This window comes from Pinus tabuliformis, chromosome J (assembly GCF_031772625.1).
Source record: "Pinus tabuliformis cultivar Carrire ecotype Pingquan chromosome J, CPIR1, whole genome shotgun sequence".
Classification (NCBI taxonomy): domain Eukaryota; kingdom Viridiplantae; phylum Streptophyta; class Pinopsida; order Pinales; family Pinaceae; genus Pinus; species Pinus tabuliformis.
The window spans coordinates 781035779-781046652 of record NC_142295.1 but is presented as its reverse complement, the minus strand read 5'-3'; the positions used below and the strand labels follow the sequence as shown (position 1 = coordinate 781046652).

At 37.5% G+C, this 10874-nt stretch overlaps 1 non-coding gene across 1 annotated transcript; it reads left to right on the top strand.

Moving 5' to 3' along the window:
* Positions 1–8132: 8132 nt before the first annotated feature.
* On the top strand, positions 8133–8203 carry TRNAC-GCA (transfer RNA cysteine (anticodon GCA)). Its single transcript has one exon. It is a non-coding gene; the product is annotated as a tRNA-Cys (tRNA).
* Positions 8204–10874: the final 2671 nt, after the last annotated feature.

The window sequence follows — 10874 nt, the reverse complement described above, 5'->3', positions numbered from 1 at the left end:
TATGGGTTCCAGTTTATGATCACATAATTATGCATATTTCTTGCAATTACACTATAACAACCTTAGGTTAAAATTGCATGTAATAAATTTAATAAATAAAAAATAAGACCGAGGTCATAGGACACATATTCCAAGCTGAATGTTGGGAAAAACAACCTAGTTGGTGTTCATTTGGTTTATTATGGCTAACGTAAATTAACAAAGGAAATGACAAAAGCTTTGAAAAGGCAAAGAGCCATTAATTGACATTTTATTCAACAAAATAAAGGAAAATAGGAGAAAAGTTCGATGAAAGGTCACAGGTTGCATGTGAGGAGGAAATTGAAGGAAAATTGAAGAAAATAGAGGCCTCAATAATAAAAAGGCTTATGAGGATCAGTTCACGGCTTTTGTCAGTTCATTTTTGGAGCGCCCTCTCTATTCTCCCTCTCTCATACTCTTGCACACTTAGAGAATTCTTGGAGGACTGTAGCATTGGAGAAAGGAAGGAAAAGGAAGGACAAGGAAGAAAAGGGAAGCAAAGATCAAGAAAGGACTAATTGGATCAAGTGGCTACAATGGGATTACTTGAAGGTATCAAGTTGCGTCTATGCTTTACTTGATAGTTTTAGCATGCATGTGTGTATTTAGTTCTCTTGCTGTCATTGACATTGGTTTTTCCAAGTGTGACAGTGGTTTTATCTTTTCCTTGCCATTTCCTAATAGCCATAGTGTGATGGGATTCTTTCATTTTGTTTAGCTTTGGATTATCAGATGGTTTTAGAACTGGGTGAGGTGGTCTCAAGAAAATTCATAAGGGCCTAGGAATCTCTTGAGCGATAATTGTGGGATACAAGGTAAATCCTGAGAGTAGATATGGGAAAATTCCCCAAGTTATTCGTGAAGAAATCTTGAGGAATCCAAGCTTGTTTAGGTCCTACTGATCCCATGATTGGTAATGGCGGGATTGCTGTAAAGACTAGTAATGTATGTTTCTTTGATTGAGACTAGGAATCCCTTGACTAGTAATGGTGAGATACATGGTAAATCCTAGTTGTATAGATGAGGGTTTTGGGCCTAGAAATCCCTTGATCGGTAATGGAGAGATATGTGACAAAGCTTGAAGAATCCCTGGTTATTTTTGTTTTGAGTCCCACATTCATGCTTGGAATATGGCGGGGGGGTGATTAGCTAAAAGAAAGATTTGCTTCAACCCAAGCTATGGATGGGTGGTATGTGAAAGTACCTAACCTTGTTGGGTTTTTCATGAGTATTTATACTTATTATTATGTGGCTTTGATGGTTGTTCTATAATTGTTATTATTCTGGTTATATGCTAGTTATAAGCATGGTTTTATGACAGACTTTAGTTATGGATCTCATCATGTTTTGCTTAGTAAATGAATGGTTAATGAATGCATGGCCTATTAAATGAAAATGCAACTATTGAGAGAAGGCATTAGACCATGACGAATTTCATATAAGTATCAGACCCCTATGTTCATATATCCATTCATGGGTAGATTGCATGTTCTTAATGTGTTTGACAAAATTAATGTCATGGTTTAGATGGCTTAGGTTAATTCCTTGATCAAGTTTTGAATTAAAGGCTTTGCCTTTGTGTCATTTATCATTTTTGAGAGTTCCATCAAGTTCTGGGTAGAGGTCTAGATCCTAACTCTAAAAAAGTGGCTCATATGTTGCGGTCATTGGCACAGAACTGAGCCATTTAGTCTAGAGTTGCTAGGAAGCAGGCTTATGGGAGTGACTAGAGAGTTATAAACATTAGCTTTCCTTTTGATTGGAGTGATTGGGATTCCAAATCATTAAAAGTTTAAGTTAACTCAGGGGTTGGGCACCTAGAGTGGTTGGTTAGCTCCTAGGGGTCCTATAATTCCTATTGGTGGTTAGTAAAGTTTTGGTTGGATGATTCCACTTCCTTAACTGTACCTAGGAGGTTGAGTCATATCATAGTAATGCTTTGTCACATATTTACCCCGGTGGAATGATGAACTTGGGTAAGTGTGGGATGAGGGTGTTATAAAGTGGTATCAGAGTAGATTGCACTCTTTTTGGGTGATATATGATACCACAAAGTGGTATCAGAACATGGTTCAACCCTTGGACTGGATGGGAGGAATGTGGTTGTCATGCATTCATGAAGGTTGTATATGTGCTTGTTATGTATGCATGGTGGTAGTCACTGTTACAGTTGTGTTTTCATGTAGAATTTGATGATGTTGTTGTTGGAATGTGTTTGTCATGCATGCATGTCAGTTGTATATATATATTTTTATGCATGTCATTGTCTATATGTTGTTATGCATGAATTTTTATGGGCATGGTTGTTGTGCATGAGGTCATGGTATGCAGTTGCTATTGTCATGCATGATGTCAATATATTTTTATGATTATGATTATACATGTATCATGCTAATCTGGTTGATCTTGCAGATAAGATATCCTCCCCTAAATTGTATTAAGGTATGTTGGTTATGTTTATGCTTGGTTATCTGACATGGTGTACTTGCAGGATGAATATGATCAAAGATTCAAATATGACTAGAAAAATGGTGGATTATGGTTCACGAGACTCTCCCTACAGATCATATGAGCAACATTGTGATGAGTAATCCCCTCACATAACAAACACGTTGAGAAGTTTGATGGAAAAAATAAGAATTTGCAAAGAAGATAATGACATAATCATTCAGGTACAAGAGAAACTTACCAGGTCATAGGAGAAACAAGAAAAGGTCAATGCAATTATCCTTTAGAGTTTTTCATACATTCAGAGATATGGACCACTTAGGATCAGTCATGGAAGGGAGGACAGGACTAATAGAGCCTATGGTAGTAGATATCATGATGGGCATAGGTTAGACAAGGATGATACCTCCAAGGATGGAAGATTCTTGGATACACCCAATAGGAGAGGAAGTGGACATGGGCTTTATTCTAGTTCTGGTTCGGATAGGTACCATGGTCATTTTGGTTCTATATTTGTTCGGAGAAAATGTTTAGCCAATTTCATGCGTCCAACCAGAAAATCCTTTCTTCTTCTAATTTTTTCATCCTCCCATCTATCCACAGTAGATTTTTGGTTCTCTTCCAATCTATTCCATTTCAATTCCACCAATTTCTTCCATTCCATATGTGAACGATCTATAATCATTTGCAGATCCAGACCCATTAGTTGTTTCCCGATAGCATCTCCCCCAGTAGCTATTTCTCTCTCTTTAAATGTTCCAGAACCCCGAGGAAAGAGGTAATAAGGACGAGCAGAGAGGTAATGAGGAATAATCTCTCTCCAGGATTGAATCTCATAATCGAATGTACCCCGTGATCTCAATAAAGTTGGTTTGTTAGCTATGGGCCTAGCAAGAAAAAGATTTGGATAGGTTATTCTAAGATTTCCCCCCCTTCAGGATCAGACGTGAAAGTTTCCTCTCATCCGGCTCAAGTAACTAAAAAAAAAGATGCAAAAACTCTTTTTCGCTCTGAAGAGAGATCGCTACTCTTTGCTCAAGTTCCAAGTGAAATTGAGTATTCCTTTATGTTATGATTCTACAACATAGATATGGAATTATTGAGCAGTCTCCTCCCTTTCGAACAATCCTTTTCTTCTTGAAAGACCTTCAATTAGGGATTTACTTGTCTTTATCTCGTTCCATTTGATCCTTTAGGTTCCTGCTTGCTTTGCTTTACTTCGATGGTTACAATACTATTGATCGAAGCATATGTGCGATGAATAGAATCCTATAGCCATATCTTCGGTCCAGAATACCTCCTAACCCAAATAAAAGAGAATGAATTTCAAATTCCATTATCTGAAAGAAGTGTTTTCACGAAGTTCAATTAGCAATTTGATAAATAATATCTAAACCCTGGACTAATTCCTCTTTCTCAGCATCTTGAAAAGATGCTTATAATTCTGAGCTTCATGCTACTCCTCTGGAGGGTCATGTCAGAGCTAAAGGCATCCCAATGAGATTTAATAGGATGACAGTTCCTGATTACGGATCTGTATGATCGGAACTTGTGATCAAGTCACACATCGCAGTATACTGGACCTTCTAATTCTTTCCGAGTTTTAGCTAATAGATTCGCAATATAACTGGGAAGGCGTTTCAAATACCATACGTGAACCACCGGACATGCCAGTTTAATGTATCCCATTTGATATCTTCGAATTCGAGAATCAACGAATTCAACTCCACATTGTGTGCAAAATTTTGCATCTATCTTCTCATTTCCAATCCCTGGAGAATTTCCACAAGAACAAACTCTACTTTTGATAGGTCCAAAGATTCTTTCACAAAACGATCCATCTCTTTCTGGTTTATTAGTTTCATAATGTAGAGTATGAGGTTTAGTCACCTGTCCAACTATCTCACCATTAGGTAAAATTTTTTCGGACCAAGCACAAATCTGTTCGGGAGAAGCTAATCCAATTCGAAGTTGTTGATGTTTATTCTGGTCAATCATAAAAGATCTCAATTTATTGTGATCAAACTTCCTCTCTATCTATCTGAAAGTTTTTCTCAGATATAATAGCATGATTCAATTCTAGAGCTAAAGATCGTAATTCTCGAATGAGCAATCGGAAAGATTCTGGAGCAGTGTCAGGTTTAGGTATTGGCCCTCCAGTGATAATGGCACCAAGTACTTCATTACGAGTTCTAATATGGTCAGATTTGAGAGTAAGCATCTCTTGTAAAATATAAGCAACACCAAAACCTTCTAGAGCCCAAACTTCCATTTCTCCTATTCGTTGCCCCCCTCGTTTGGATTTTCCTCTAAGAGGTTGTTTTGTAACCCGTGCATAAGGTCCACTCGAACATGCATGTATTTTCTCATCAACTTGATGACTCAATTTCGACATATAAGCTTTTCCTATTGTAACAGGTTGTTCAAAAACATCTCCTGTTCTTCCATCAATTAATCTATGTTTTCCAGGATGATCTGGTTTGAATACCCATGGATTAGCTGTTTGTCACTAGCTTTGTAAAGTTCAGGAAACACTAGTTTTCTCGAAGCTTCTCGCTCGTATTTTTCGTCAAAAGGTGTTATTCTATAATGTTTGTTCATCGAGTTTCCTGCTAAACCGGGCAAACATTCAAAGATCTGTCCTACATTCATTCGTGAAGGTACCCCTAATGGATTCAATACCATATCAACTGGTATTCCATTTTGCAAATAGGGCATATCTTGTCTGGGCAAAACTATTGAAATAATACCTTTATTACCATGCCTTCCAGCTACTTTATCACCCACTTGTATCTTACGTTTTTGTGATATATATACGTGTACTGTTTCCGCATTATCACCGGAATCATCTACTCTATTGATCCATCTCACGTCGATAACTCGACCCCTTCCACCTATAGGTGCTCTGAGACAATTTTCTCTCGCAGTGGATACCTCAATACCAAATATGGTTTGTAATAATCTTCCTTCTGGGGTACATAATGATTCTTCTATTGTTTGAGGCGTTAATTTACCTACCAAAACATCACCTGTTTCTATCCAAGATCCTAGCATTACAAGACCATTTTCGTCCAAATGACGAAGTGAATGAGCATCTAAATGAGGTATTTCTCTAGTGATTCTTTCAGGACCCTGGCTCGTCATACAGATTTCAATCCTGTATCTTACGATATGGAAAGAGGTATAAATATCTTCATATACCAGACGTTCACTAATGAGTATTGCGTCTTCGAAATTGTATCCTTCCCATGGCATATAAGCTACTAAAACATTTTTTCCCAAAGATAGTTCTCCGCCTACCGTAGTTGCACCATCCGCCAGAATTTGTCCCTTTTTTACACATTCCCCTTGATGAATTTTAGGTTTTTGATGCGTACAAGTATTGGTATTAGAACGTTGATATATAACCGATTCTGTTCGTACAGTGTCTCCATTAACCGATGAAGTTATATTTACAGCATCGATATACTCGATCCTTCCCTCTTGTGTAGCTATAGCTACACTTCCTGAATCTAGAGCTGCTTGACCTTCCAACCCAGTTCCGGCAATGCACTTCTCGGGTCGAAAAAGTGGAACTGCTTGACGCTTCATATTAGAACCCATTAGAGCGCGATTCGCATCATTATGTTCGAGAAAAGGAATAAGGGAAACTCCAACAGAAAAATATTGGAAAGGAAAAATACTTCTGAAATGGATTTGTTCCCATGCAATAACTATAAATTCTTGTCGGTATCGAGCTGGAGTAATTTGTTCCTCTTGAATTCCTTGATTTAACGCCAAAGAATTTCCCGTAGCTATCCGATAGTATTCATCCTCATCTTCTCCCGGTAGTAGATAAACCATATGTTCTTCTCTCGATCTCTCGGAGATCTTATAGAATGGACTTTGTAAAGAACCACAATCACCAATCTTTGCATGAATAGATAATGATGCAACAAGTCCAGCATTCATTCCTTCGGACGTATCGATTGGACAAATACGCCCATAATAACTGGGATGAATATCCCGTGTCCGAAAACTAGCAGTTCGCCCTGTTAAGCCCCCAGGACCTAAATGGCTCAATTTTCGCCCATGAGCTATTTCCGTCAATGGATTAGTTTGATCCAAAAATTGGGATAAGGGGTGTGAACCAAAAAAATCTTGAAAAGTGTTTTTTAATAGAGTTGAAGTGACCAAGTTCTGAGGAGTTGATCTGCGCTTGGTTGCTCTGTGTATAGTTCTTTTAACTGCATCTTCTAAACGACCTAGAGCTAATCTAAATTGATTCTGTAATAAATCTGCTACAGAACGAATCCGTCGATTTCTGAGGTGATCTATATCATCGAGTGTACCCATTCCAAATTTAACCCCGATAAGGTAATCCACAGCAGCCAATACATCTTGTGGTAATGAAAAAATCTCGTTCTCGGGTATATCAAGGTTCAGTTTTTGGTTCAGATTTCGTCGACCAATCTTTCCCAATTCACATCTTTTTCGGAAAAATTTTTCTTGCAATTCTTTACATAGAGACTCGGAAAATACCAAATCGCCACTTATACAGTAGAGTTTTTTATAAAACTCCAGAATGGCTTTTTCCCTCGACCATAGATATTCCTCCCGCTCCCACCTCTCCTTCTTCTTCAATAAAAATAAAAATCTTTCGGGATAGCGAGTATTGTCCAGAATCTCTTCGAGATTTAAACCCATAGCTGATAATAGAACTGGAATAGATATTTTTTGTTTTCTGCTTACACGAGCCCATATCCTTTCTCCCACATCGATCTCTAATTTCGATCTTCTTCCCCAATCTGAAATCAGAGTGCCAGTATATATATAATTAATTCTATTATGGTCTAATTCCGAACGGTAATAAATACCAGGACTTATTAATATTTGATTAACTACGACTCTGTAAATCCCATTTACTACAAATGTTCCATGGGAATTCATTAAAGGAATATTTCCGAGAAATACAGTTTGTTTCTGTATCTTCCTACTATTCCTCCGAATCGATCTTGCTGGTACATATAATTCAGAGTAATATGTAAGGGACTGATATACAGCATCTCTCTCTTTGATGAAAGGTTCTGCTAATTCATATTCATTACCAAAAAGCCTGAATTCAATTTCTTTATCTATATCCTCAATTTTTGGAAAATTATGAAGTTCTTCCATCAAGCCCTGATCGATAAAACGACAAAATCCTTCAAATTGTATCTTACCAAATTCAGGGATTGTAAACGCTCCCTCATTTTCATCTAATCGCATTGGAAGTTTCCCATCTGTAGAAAAATCTATTAAATTATTCCCGATTGATCTATATGGATCAATCCGACAAAAAAGATTCGGATGTATATTCAGTCTTCACTATATCCCATGAAATTCTACCCGTATCCAGATATACTTCCAATAAAAAAAAAAAGGATAAGGAAGAGTTACTTTGATACTTTCTTCCAACCACGTGAAATGGAGCTATGAACGAATGAATCAAACCATTCTTAAATGTTAATCTCACTTAGAAAATTTCCTAATGAAAATAGTCAGATCGAAAGAAAGACGGAGAACAAATTAGATCCATTTCCTTTATGGTTGACTTTAGCATACATCTCATACTATACTTAAAGGACGGACGAATGACTTGAAAGGACAAAAGATTCGATCTGTCCATGGGATTCCCATATCTCGGCGACATAGCCAAGCGGTAAGGCAGAGGACTGCAAATCCTCCATCCCCAGTTCGAATCCGGGTGTCGCCTTGTTGAGGTAAGTAAATGGAAGGAAAAGTCTGTATTTCCATTACAGAACCTCTGGAGACATATTGGTACATATTACCAATATAGATAGTGAGTTACGTACATTTGATCCCGATTCCGTCGTGAATGTACGACCCTCGAGTTAGTTATAGTAACTTGTTGGTCAATGAAAAAATGGATTTATTGATCTCTCATATCAGCTCGAACGTCAGTAACGTTCAGAATGCAAAGGTGGTCATTTCAACTTCAACTTTGCACTATGGTTAATAGTTCCCTTATCATCTCGATGATGAAATCATTATTTTTTAGAGAACATGATCCGTATGGATATAGTCGGTATAACTTGGGCTGCTTTAATGGTAGTTTTTACATTTTCCCTTTCACTCGTAGTATGGGGGAGAAGTGGGCTATAATGGTAATGCTTAAGAATCAATTATTGCGTTCCTTCCATATCATGCATGGTAATATATTCTGTTCCATAAGGATCCAGTAATATTGAATCTTCGTTCCAAATTGAAACACACTACATGGAATTATTTCCTCTTTATCCCCGTAAGGGATTCAAGAAATCCAAGCCACCTAAATTTGATGGAGAGTTGAAGAAATTGGAAGATGCAGAGGCATGGTTTCTTGGAATGACTAAGTTCTTTGAGTTGCATGATTACTCAGAGAACATGAAGGCCATGATAGTTATTTTCAACATCAAAGGGAAGCATACATCTAGTGGGAAGTTGTGGAGTGGGTCAGAGACATTAGGATGGAGGAATTGAGTTGGAATGAATTCAAGACACTTTTCAGGAAGAAGTACTTGTCAGAGAGGTATTATGAAGGTAAAGCTAAGGATTTATATGAGCAAAAGATGGGATCAATGATAGATGAGGAGTACATCACTAAGTTACTGGAGTTATTGAGGCATGTATTGTATCTTAAGGTTGAGAAAGACAAATTTTAGAGATTTTCAGTGGCTTACCATTAGCTTTTAAAGATCGGATTGAGTATGATTAGCCTCAATCGCTTAAATAAGTAATTGTAAAGTTCAAGCACTGTCATGAGTAATCAAAGTGTAAGATAGAGTCTCGGCAAGGTTGGAAAGGGAAATACAAGACTAAGGGTAAATGAACACTGAAGTGAACAAGACCTCAGGATGTAGGTGAGAAAGAGAATGTTGTTCCTTACAAGAAGTTTAATGTAGTTGGAAAGGGACATGGGCCACAGCATGAAGGGAAAAATAATAAAGGTGAGGGTAAGGGACAATTATAGTGTTGGATATGTGGCAAGGAGCACCTCAAGAAGGATTGTCTGTCATATCAGGGTGGTAGGCCTCAGATATATAGTGCATAGGAAGAAAAGATAGTTCGGGATGTTGGAAAAAGCATTCCTAATATATATGAAACACTGGATAATAGGAAGGTTTCAGCAGGTATCTATTATCGAGATGGATGCTAAGCTTTGTGATCAAGTTGTTTCTATTTTATTGAACCTGGATATAATTATAGTTACATTAACCCTAACCTTGTGGATAAGTGTGGTTTGAGAAAAGAAGTGCATGCAGAGTCTTGGTTAGTGCAGTTGGCTACAATTACTAAGAAGGGATTTCATCATTGGGTAAGAGCTTGTGCATTTGAGTTGAATGGTATGCCTACATCAACACATCTAAATGTACTTCCGTTGGGATCATACAATATTCTTTTGGGTATGGATTGATTGTACCTTCATAGGACCAGATTATATTGCTATGAAAAGTCCATTGAGTGCTTGGATGATAACGAAGAATAAATAATCTTGCAAGGTACAAAGAAGACTACATTAGTTAGAATGGTTACAGTTATGCAGGAGAAGAGTAATCACAAGAAAGGGTATGTGTTATTTGCAGTACATATTTCTAGTGATAAAGGTAAGGATGTTGAGAATGTGAAAGTATTGAAGAGGTATCCGGTCTTGCATCAATTTCAAAATGTGTTTCCAGTAGAGATTTCAGATTTTCCGCCAAACATGGAAGTGGAATTTTCTATTCAGTTGGTACTAGGAGAAAAACCAGCGTGAAAGGCACCGTGCAGGATAAGCACTCTAGAGTTAGTGGAATTCAAGTTGTAGCTCAAGGAAATGCTTGATAAGGGATACATTAGGCCAAGTGTATCACCTTGTGGTGCACTGGTATTGTTTGTGAAGAAGAAGGATGGTACTCTTAGGTTGTGTATTGTTTATAGGTAGTATAACAAGGTAACCAGCAAGAATAGGTAATTTTTGTTGAGGATTGATGACTTGTTCGACTAGTTGAAGGGAGAAACAATCTTCTCAAAGATTGAATTGAGATCTGGATATCATCAGGTATGCATCAAAGAAGATGACATCTACAAGACTGCTTTCCGGACCTGGTATGGGGATTATGAGTTTGTTGTAGTTCCTTTTGGTCTGGCTAATGCTCCAACTACTTTCTTGTGTTTGATGAATAGTGTGTTGCTTCCTTATCTCAACAAGTTTTTTATTGTATTCGTTGATGATATATTGATATATTCTAAGAATGAGGAAGAGAATGCATAACACTTAGCAGCAATATTGAGATTTTTTAGAGAGCATCAGTTGTATGTGAAGCTTAGTAAGTGCAGTTTCTTTTAGATAGAGGTACATTACTTGGGACATGTTGTTTCCAAGGAAGGCATACTAGTGGATCTAG